This window comes from Dermacentor variabilis, chromosome 6, assembly GCF_050947875.1.
Source record: "Dermacentor variabilis isolate Ectoservices chromosome 6, ASM5094787v1, whole genome shotgun sequence".
Classification (NCBI taxonomy): domain Eukaryota; kingdom Metazoa; phylum Arthropoda; class Arachnida; order Ixodida; family Ixodidae; genus Dermacentor; species Dermacentor variabilis.
This window is the reverse complement of record NC_134573.1, coordinates 30,496,524-30,506,853: the sequence shown is the minus strand read 5'-3', so window position 1 is coordinate 30,506,853 and position 10,330 is coordinate 30,496,524.

The following is a 10,330-nucleotide window of genomic DNA, read 5'->3' as shown; positions in this document are numbered from 1 at the left end:
CGCATTGCTTAAAGTTGTGGCCAGTCATAACAGCTGTGCTTTAAGCATGCGCACGCATTGTCACCACATTTATGGCAACTGTTTATTGGTCTATTTTCTTTTTTGACTTTGGGCGACAAATGATAGGTGTGATTTTTTGCAAGTGTATGCGCCATACTCAAAGCGATACTGTTGCACTTTGTAGAAAAATGCGTGTTGCTACAGTGAGGCATATCAACGCTTATGAGGCTCGCATTAAATACATTACTCTTTCTAGATTAAAAAAGAAAATAGCTGTCATATCAGCAAATTTGCAGTAAGTGTCATTTTCCAAGCTCGTAGCTAAGCATTGATCTTCGTAGTTATTTGTTGTGCGTATGTTGTAATGGCAAAATTGCAGCCCTCCACCGATTATAACTTTTCCACATATTAGGAATTGCCAAACCCGCTGTTCTCAAATATTGGTCCTGAACATTCGAGCCCAAATTTCGACCAAAAACGCATTCGTTGGGTGAACTAGAATAACCAAGTCTTGTGTCATAGTTCCAGGATAGTCTGATTATAAAGACTTAATATTGTATCTACAAGAAATTGTGTTAAGCTGCAGTTTTTAATTAGTGTATATGTGCTACAAATATAAATGAACAAGGCAATTTGTGGATGGAGATCATTATTAAGATGTCAGGAAAACTGACATTACTGAAATTCCATTTCTTATGACAAATTTTTTAAACTAAGAAAGCCTGTTTTTAATTTCAAACCTTTTTTTATATGACATCCTGCATAAAAATTAAGCATTGTCGAATGCTACATGAGGCTAGTAGGCAGTTCTTTTGTTTTTTTAGCAAGGTCTGCACCTGCCCTTCAGTTCACGAGTTGTGAATGACTTGCAAGTTGTCCTATCTATAGTCAGAGAAATGCTTTTTGGAGGAAAAGTGTGTCCTTATATACAGGGCTTGCAACGTGAGAGTAGTATTTTGTGATTGCTGAAAGTTAGTGTTTTTATCGGCTGTTTTGAATGTCTTCTTGCTGTATAACGGTTTTAGATGCAGAGGCAGCCCTTCCCTTCTAAGCATGTAAAGGTTAAAAAAGAATTTTGACCTCTTATATGAAGCATTCCCGTCAGCCTTCATTTTAGTGGCAACACATCTTGTTCTTTCCTCTTTGTAGCCTTCTGAATTACTCCTTGTTCTCTGTGGTCGATGCAGTGGAGTAGCTGTTTAGTGCTTGTGCTTGCTTAGCTCTGGTGAGCGGTGTTATAGCAATTTAGGAAGCTACCTTGCTTGCTTTAGCGGTTTTGATAAAATTCATGATACAGTAGGAAATGCTGAGTAGCTGTGAATTGTAATCTGTTATGACTAATAGCTAATGCTGGAAGGTTTATGCCTGCCTGCACATTTAGTTTGAAGCAATGTCTGTACCTGTTTTTCAGACTACAAGCTGCCTTATAGTTTCGTCTTATCTAGTCGGGCAGAAAAGTCCCATTTGGAGGAAGCTGTGTTCTTTTAATGCTTTATGAGTTATCTATTTCTTTAGCACTACCTTGTTGTAGTAGTGGTGCTAAGACATCTAGATATGTTTGAATGTTTTGCGTTATCAAAATGTTGCTTTTTGTTGGGCGTGACCTTGATTATTATATATGCTATTTTCATTTTTAATACACTGGAAGAACTCTGCTTTTTATTATTTAGCGTTCTTTTTAATGATTCCACATTGTACTGATGGCATGCAGTCGGCTTCATTGTTTATTGCTGTGGAGTATGGGTCTCTTGATTGTTTAGTTTGCAATGATGTTGTTTTTGCATTGTTGCGGTTCTGAACGATTATGTAAAAGTTTTTATGTAATAAAGTATCAAATACAGCATCGGTGTAATTATTACAGTAGTGTTTCGTACTACTGAATAAGTGTATTTCCATTTTAAAACAGCAGACCTCTGTTTTCGGCACCATTTTCCGGCAAGACTGCTAGCAGAATTCTTTACAGGGTTACTTCCTGCCATTTATTACTACATAGATGACCTGGCTGGCTGAAATAGTGTTGCAGATATTATTTATATGTCCTATTGTACCAGGAAAAATAGAAGTCAATTTACAGAAAACGGCACTGCAGGAATAAATATGTGGAACATGGTTTTACTTATACCATTCTTCACTGAAGGGGAACATTGTTCCACACATTAATGTGTGGAACCTCGTTTTTCTTACATCATTGTAAACTTAAGAGCAACAATGTTCTTCATATTTAAAATTTATCCAGCTCCCGTGTTACTCATATATAAGGGGAACTTTTTGCAAAAAAGTTGCCCTTACTAAGAGGAACCTATGTGTAACCAGTTTAAGAGTGTAGAGAGACCTGTTCCTCTTGCGACGCAGACGACGCACCAACAAAGCGAGAATGATGTTTCGTCTTGCGGAGTGTGTCTGCGTCCGTGCCATCACCGAGCAACAGTCCGGTCCGCAGTGGCGATCGCTACCGACAGAGAAAGCGCGCGAAAAGATTTGTTTGGATGTTTCCCGACAGGCGGCACGGAGCGGCGCGTTGTTCTGCGCATGCGCTACTCCAGCTGCGGCAGCTGCGCCACGTTGTACTGTAGGGGGACGGACATATGCCCGGCGCGGTGTAGCCGACGTGGCGTGACGTAGCGCAAGCACCGCGCGCGCGCGCGCCGGGTCACGTCGAAGTGTATTGGCGCCTTAACGCTGCTGGTGCGGTTGGCGCTCATTAGCCAGAGAGTAAAAAGCAGTGGGGCAGGTGGTCCGACCACGCTATATTGCTTATTAAGTGCACACGACAGTTCAAGCACAAACGACCCGTTTGGACAAAGCACGCTTAACGCTCTGAAAGACAACTTCACAGCTGTGTGTCATCGCGACGTAGCACATATGCCAGCAGCCATTACCCACACGAAAGTGTTCGCACGCAAGCCTCCAGAAAACGAAAAATTTTGCACAAGACGGCGTCTGCGAAGCGAAGCGATCAAGCGAAACCAACCACACTTTCAGCAACTAAACTTTTGCGCCAATTACAACAGACGTTGCAAAGCACACGGAAAATTGCAACATAGGTGCCAAGCTTGAACGTATGTTTCTCGCTTAGTAAAACCAATATACAATGATGATGTAAACTTTCACGTACCAATTCATGTCGTGACCGCAGCGTTGTGGAGGTCCTGGACGCTCTGGGTCGTCCGGTTGTACTCCTTCAAGGCGTTGCGCCATAAGGGTCGAAGCCATTTCGTTAGTCATCCGCTCAATGCGAGCACGGAGCGCGGGATCCATCGCCGAGCTCTTTTAGGCACGCTACCAATGTAAGTAAGCAAACTATTGAAACAGGCCGCGCACAGACGACGTTACAAAGAGCGGTTTGAAGCACCAGAACAATGAACAGCATAAGTTGCACCAACACACAGTGCACAGTTCCACAGCCGCGTGCACTGAAAACCAGGCGACCGGAGATACCATGCTGTCAACAACACGCAGCCCTCGTTAATTTGCGCGAAAAGTAACAGCGAAAGATCAAGCACGACACTAAAGCCTCGTGACGCAACGCCGTCGGCCGGGCATCAGCATAGGCTCCGCCTCCCTCTGTAGGAACGAAGGACATTGAGGGGGAAAGAGGAAGATAAACATTCCTATCGTGATATCTACGCTCTTGGCAGGTATTTATTTTAATTCTTTCGATTAAAATGTTCCTGGGAGCTACAAGACTTGTCTGAAGGTGCTTTTCAGACTTCGGAGAAGAGTGCTTCAGGGCCCCTTTAAGAGCGAATTTTTTGCGCGATTTCTTTTCTTTGCGCACTTTTGAGAACCATACACGCGCAACAAACTGTACGGTCTACTTTAATTCTAGCGGCTAATTTAGAGAGAGAGAGAGAGAGAGAGAGAGACAACTTCATGTAGTCGCCTGCAGAACGACACCATGACTAAATGGCGCCGTGACGCGGGCCCTGACGTCTTCTCAGCGGGTGGTCTCTACTCAACTCCAGCGCGTGTTACTCCCGCGGTTGGTCGCCCTGTGGGGCAACGTTCCGTCGGTTTCGCTCGGCCTTTGTCTTTCAAGAGCCGCCGAGACCTGCTGGACGGCCCAGGTTTTGCTTTTGTGGTCGTAGCATTCCGCCGCAGCCGCGAGTCGCGGAGGAATCGTTGTACTTGTCGAAGCCTCATTGGGGAACTTGGTGCAATCCCATAGGATGTGCGTCAGGGTGGCCCTCTCCCGCTGGCACACGCGGCACACATCACTCACATATGATTTAGGGTATAGATGAGTCATTAATACTCGGGTGGGTAAAGAACCAGTTTGCAATTGTCTGAACAGCACCGCCTCCGCTCGGCTCAGCCCCGGGTGCGGGGGTGGGAAAGTCCTTCGAGCCAGGCGGTGGAACTGGGTAAGTTCGTTGAACGTCGTAATGCGGTCCTTGGCACTACACCACGTTGGACGGTCGGTTGCAGCGGCGCGGTTGGTTAGCGCTCGCGCCACTGCGTGTGCCGTCTCGTTGTGGTTATCGTGCTTCTCGGACGCATCGTTGCCCGCGTGCGCCGGGAACCACTTGATTCTAACACACCGATTCTGTCATTGCAGGTCAGCCGAGCACAGAACACGCACAGCCTCACCACACACCTTGCCCTTTGCATAATTCCGCACTGCACTTCGGGAATCGCACAACACCGTCTGGCACCCGGGGTCGGCAATGGCCAGGGCAATGGTCACCTCCTCTGCCTGACACGCCTCGCGGACCCGTAAGCTCGCCGCTGCCCTCGTCGCCTCGGACGACGCCTCGATGACGGTAGCTACGAACGCCGCGCAGTCTCCCTGGTATTCTGCCGCATCCACAAACCTTGCGTGCTCGTCCTTGGCGTGAAAGTCGATGAGCGCCTTGGCCCTCGCCGCTCTTCTCTCCTTGTTGTACTCCGGGTTCATGTTTCTCGGGATGAGGTCCACCCGAATCCGGCGCCGGGTTCCGTCCGGGACAGAAACGTCGCTACTCGCCGCTTTCGCTCCGGGCGTGAAGCCCAAGTATTGAAGTATGCGCCTGCCGGCTTCGGTCATAGAGAGCCGCTCCAGCTGGGCGGTCCGTTGCGCTTCCGCAATTTCCTCGAGGGTATTGTGTACCCCCAGGCTCAGGAGCTTGTTGGTGCTCGTACACTCGAGTAGTCCGAGCGCCGCCTTGTAAGCTCGGCGTATCAGGGCGTCGATTTCATTCCTTTCACATTGCATCCAGTTGTGGAAGGCTGCAACGTAGGTGACGTGGCTGATTACGAAGGAGTGCACAAGCCGAGCTCTGACCCCGTGTTGCGCCAGGAGATATTCCCCTTCTCGTCGTTCTTCACAAACGTGAGGTCCGGCGTCGTATCCCTGGACAGAGAGTTGCCAATCCTCGTAGGATCAGTCGGGTCTGTGATGAGGGTGAAGCCCAGGTCTAATGTGTCTTGGAACAGGTCTCGCTCCTTGGCCAATTGCTTGTTATATCCCCATGCCGGGTGTGCCGCGTTGAAGTCCCCGCAGGCGACGAGCCTGTGAGTCCCCGCCACGGTGCTGGCTCTCAGAAGGAGCGTCTTGAATTTTTGCTTCCAATGTGAAGGGCTACTGTAGACGTTAAGCAGAAAGGTGCTGTTCTTTTGTTTCTTGCCCGTAACGACCTCGATGAGAGTGTATTCAATTTTACTATTGTGCAACTCGTGCTCAATGAAGGTGAGTCCCTTGCGAACCAATGTGCATATCCCTCTGCCGCCGCTGACCTTTGGAGACTTGGCGTATACGCGATAACCGGGTAGCGACACTGTATCAGTGCGAGTCTCTTGTATCATGATTATATCAGGCTTGTTTGCTACTTGTGTTATGTGTTGCTGCAAGACTGCCTTCTTGCTAGCGAAACCGTTACAGTTCCAGTGCCAGGTCACGAGACCCTTCACTGCTGTAGTTGTTGTTGCTGGAGCGGCCATGATTGTTGCTGATTGTACTGCCGCGTTATTTGCTGTATTGCGTTCGTTAACTGCTGACACGTCCGCTCGATGGCGGCGAACCTGTCGTTAATCATCGTGGTGAACGTTGTCTTAATATAATATTCGAGCCCATCGAGGTGTTCCTCGATTTGGTCGACCTTGTCTTTCAGGTTGTCCACCCGGTCGTTGAGCTTTAGAGAAATTGCAGACCTTTAGAAATTTGGCATTCTGCCCACACAAATTAAAAGGAAAAGCACACTCCAATCTGATTTCATTCAAATTTCCCCAGGGTTATCTTTTCTCACCGTATGTTAAGTGCGAACAGACATCATTCACCGTTCGAATCTATTTTACAGGTACCTAGCATTGCTTTGTGTTCCGCACAACGATACCATCTGCACGAAAGCATTCCTCCAATTTGAATAATTGCGTGCGCGGTCGGGAACTTATGTATACCTGACGACAGCAGCACGGTGACAACCGCGTTATTGACGATCGTATGAGGGTAATGGCATGATTTCTACGCCATCTGTTTGACGAGAGCTTATGACATCGCGATTGCTGGGTTCTACGTAATTAGCGGACGAGCGTTGGTTAGACAAACACGGATTGTGACATTATTAGCCACTATGTGTTATACAGTAATACGCAAATATCGTAATTTCATGTTGCGTAAGTTAAAACGACAATGACATTTCTACTTCGGCGAAGAAAACCTTTATGAAGTGGGCCGACCGTGAATTTTGTACAGTCGCACACTTTGTACGTCAGCGCCTCAAAGCACGAGCTGCCACAAGAAGAGGTAATGGCACGGGGTACACGAGCCGAGTGCCTGAAAAAGCTGGCCGGCTTTTCAACGAGTGAACTATAAGTGTGAACGTTATGTTGGCAGTTCATTTATGCTTGGAGTTCTAAATATATAAATACCATAGCGTATACCTATAACAACAACGTTCACTGCTGCGTGAGCTGAACCTGACCGTCACTACAGCGTGCATTCGCTCCTGTGTAGGATCCTCTCCAGAACGTTCTATTTTCTGTCGCGCTCGCTTTACATCACAGCTACCGAGAAGTGGTGCAGACAACTTCCCTACAGAAATGACCTCACGTTAGTTTTACGTCTTCACTTGTGTCACTATATTCTGTGCTTGAGCGTCGAATTGACTTGAGCATAAGTAACATTAGTACCTAAATACACCTACTGCTAGCATAATGCGACAAGAAAGAAGGGCGAAGTATGCCTACATGCACGTAAACTAGAGCCTGTTAAAAAATATTGAACGAAATATATGGATTGTGAGATTATCCGGATTATGTGCTTGACGATTCCCAAATCTGTCAAACATTTGATTTTACATAAAGCGAGGCGATACAGGAAGCGACGCGCCACAAAGTGAAAAAGGAGTAGAATGCCGCCTGGCGTTAAAACATGTTGCTTTATTTCGTTCTCAGTAATAATGGCAAGTGACATAAACTGTAGCCTACGTTTCTATATATCGCACCGCGAAAGTGTCAAGTTTTTAATAATTTCCGTTGTGTCAAAAACAAATCAGCATATTCAAAGGCTACAACGGGAACACGTGCGTTTTTACACTAAATACATATGTGATCAAGCCCTAACCACGGTGACTCCATTGATATAGCATTCTGCTGCTGAACACAATGTCCTGGTTTCAACTTCTTGCAGCAATGGCCATATTAATATTTAGATTAACACAAGGGCGCCCAGTACCTTCGTTTCGGCAACCATTTAGTATAAATGCTGAAATGATGTATACAATTGCATTCAACTGTAGTGTTTCCCATAGCCCCGCTGTTTCCTTGTGGCACTGCATACAGTCTACCAACCATACAAGCAAGCGCAAATATTATTGAAATCAATAAATTGTCACTGTAACATTTTGTAGTATACTTCCATATCGCAGGTCTTACCTTTGCACAAGTAAAATCGGGCTTTACTGCCGGAAAAAGAGTGGCGTAGTGGTCGCGCAGGTCATCAATATGATAGAAACGTTGTTTTATCTCGTTTGGATTGTCGATGCATGGCCATGTCCTTTGGCGAAATTTTTACCGCTTTCCCCTTCATTAAGAAGCAATTGCTGGGGCACCAGAAAAGGAGGAAGTATATTTGGATTCCGTAACGTTAAAGTCACAAAAGTTTACCTCAAACGTCTAAGAAGACCGGCTCACTTCAGATGCTTCTAATCTGTGTTCGGTCATCACCTGACCTGATCTGACGCTGATATTAATCAAATTTCTCAACGTATACTGACGGTTAATTTCCGCGGTGCTCCTTGCTAATTATAGCACGAAAAGGTCCCGCATTCGATGTCCCATTTTAGTAAGAGCAGACAATCAATGATAGACTTCTTACAACAGAGCACGCGCGAGCTTGGGTGTAGAAAATATCAATTGACAGTGTGGCTGCCCTGGAAACTACAGCTGTACGCTGTTTTCTGTTTCAGCACCGTTATGTAATGAGACACTCATTCTTTCGGCCTCTTATTTCCAGTGGGCGAATCTTTAGTCCCGTAAGGCAAAAAAAAATAATGGTAAGCACAATTTGCGAGAACAGACACCAATCAATTTTAAGTACTTCTGGGTGTGTTAATGCAGTTTTGACATAGGAAAAAAAGCATGCTTTCCTGGTGCATCACCTCTGGTGTAGCCATATCGTACAAGGATGAAACACGTTAAGAATGTGCCATAAATGAATGCGTTTCACCTCTGGCAGAAAGTCAAATCAAACGATTTCGGTGCTTCCGGTACGCTGACAACTCTTGGCAGACGGTGTGCGTGAGGCCATTATTGTGCTTCGCAATCTTATGACTAGGCATGACATTCCTTACCGACATTATCCTCTTGTAAATTGTAATGTTCCCTTATATTGTGTTTTTTTAATATTTATTATATATGCAGGCCCTATTGCCGCACGCAAAAAGCAGCATTCCTCGGGAATTCACAGCCGGCGATGAAGTGCTAAGCAGCAAATCCCTCGCTAAAGTATTCAATCAGCAGTTTTTATGCTTTGGATCATTTGACTCGGTAGTTAATAACAACATTGATGACTATATGAATACCTGTTTGCAGAATAGTAAGTATATTTGTCCTCTTACACATACAGAAACTGCACACATAATTAGGAATTTAAAGGAGCTACTCTTGTAGTTATGACGGTATTGAAGCAGCACTAAATAAAGTAGTCACACATTTATTCTGCGATTGGTTTTGGGACATTACAAACCTCATCTTTTCCACCGGCACATTTCCTGATAAGCTGGAAATTGATAGAATACTTCCCTTGCATAAAGGTGGTCTCACTGATTGAATCACTGCTTACCGACCGATGTTCATACTTCTTGTTTTCTAAAATTATAAAAAAAGCGGAAATTGTAGAATATTTGTACACCATGAAAAGCATTACCTTATACGCACGAATGAGTATGCCTTTCAAACGAGTAAAGCCGCTGAATTTGGATTATTGTAGTACGTGATAATATTGTTGCCGATATTGAAAACACTGGTATATCCTTTTTTATAGGAGAGTGTGGGCTTGGTAATTCAAATTTGGGAAGCTTCCGCAAAGAAGACACGTGACGAAGAAAGCAGACAACACGACCGCTTCGTGTTGTACCTTTCTTCATCTCTTTTGTTCTTTGCAGTAACTCCCGCCCCCCCCCAAAATATATATATATATATATATATATATATATATATATATATATATATATATATATATGTATATATATATATATATATATATATATATATATATATATATATATATATATATATATATATATATATATATATATATATGTATATATATATATATGTATATATATATATATATATATATATATATATATATATATATATATATATATATATATATATATATTATAAAGGAGGTTTATTGGGGTTCGTAGCGACCACCGGTTCTGCGATGCACCGAGCACAGTCCCCGAGCTCGAGCCTCGGCTGCGCGCTTGATGCTGCCGATGCTGCTGACTGCGCGCACGTTCGTCATCTTCCTTACAATGGCCCCGCGGAAATAAAGGAGCCATCCTGGCGACTAAGTTTTCTGGAAAGACGGTAGAATTGTGATACGGCTTGAGACGCTGAACGTGAACGACTTCGCAGTTACGACGTCGCATATCGGACGGCGGCGTTAGCGGCTCAACCAGGTAATTAACGGGTGATGTTCTCTCGAGAACACGGTATGGACCGTCGTACTTCGGAAGAAGTTTTGAAGCGAGCCCAGGCGTGCGGTGTGGCACTAACAACCAGAGGAGAGCGCCCGGGAGAAAAGTGGGGGTCGAGTTCTGGGCATCGTGAACGGCTTTTTGGCGGTTCTGGTCGTCCGAGGAGAATCGGCGGGCAAGCTGGCGGCATTCCTCTGCTTGTCTGG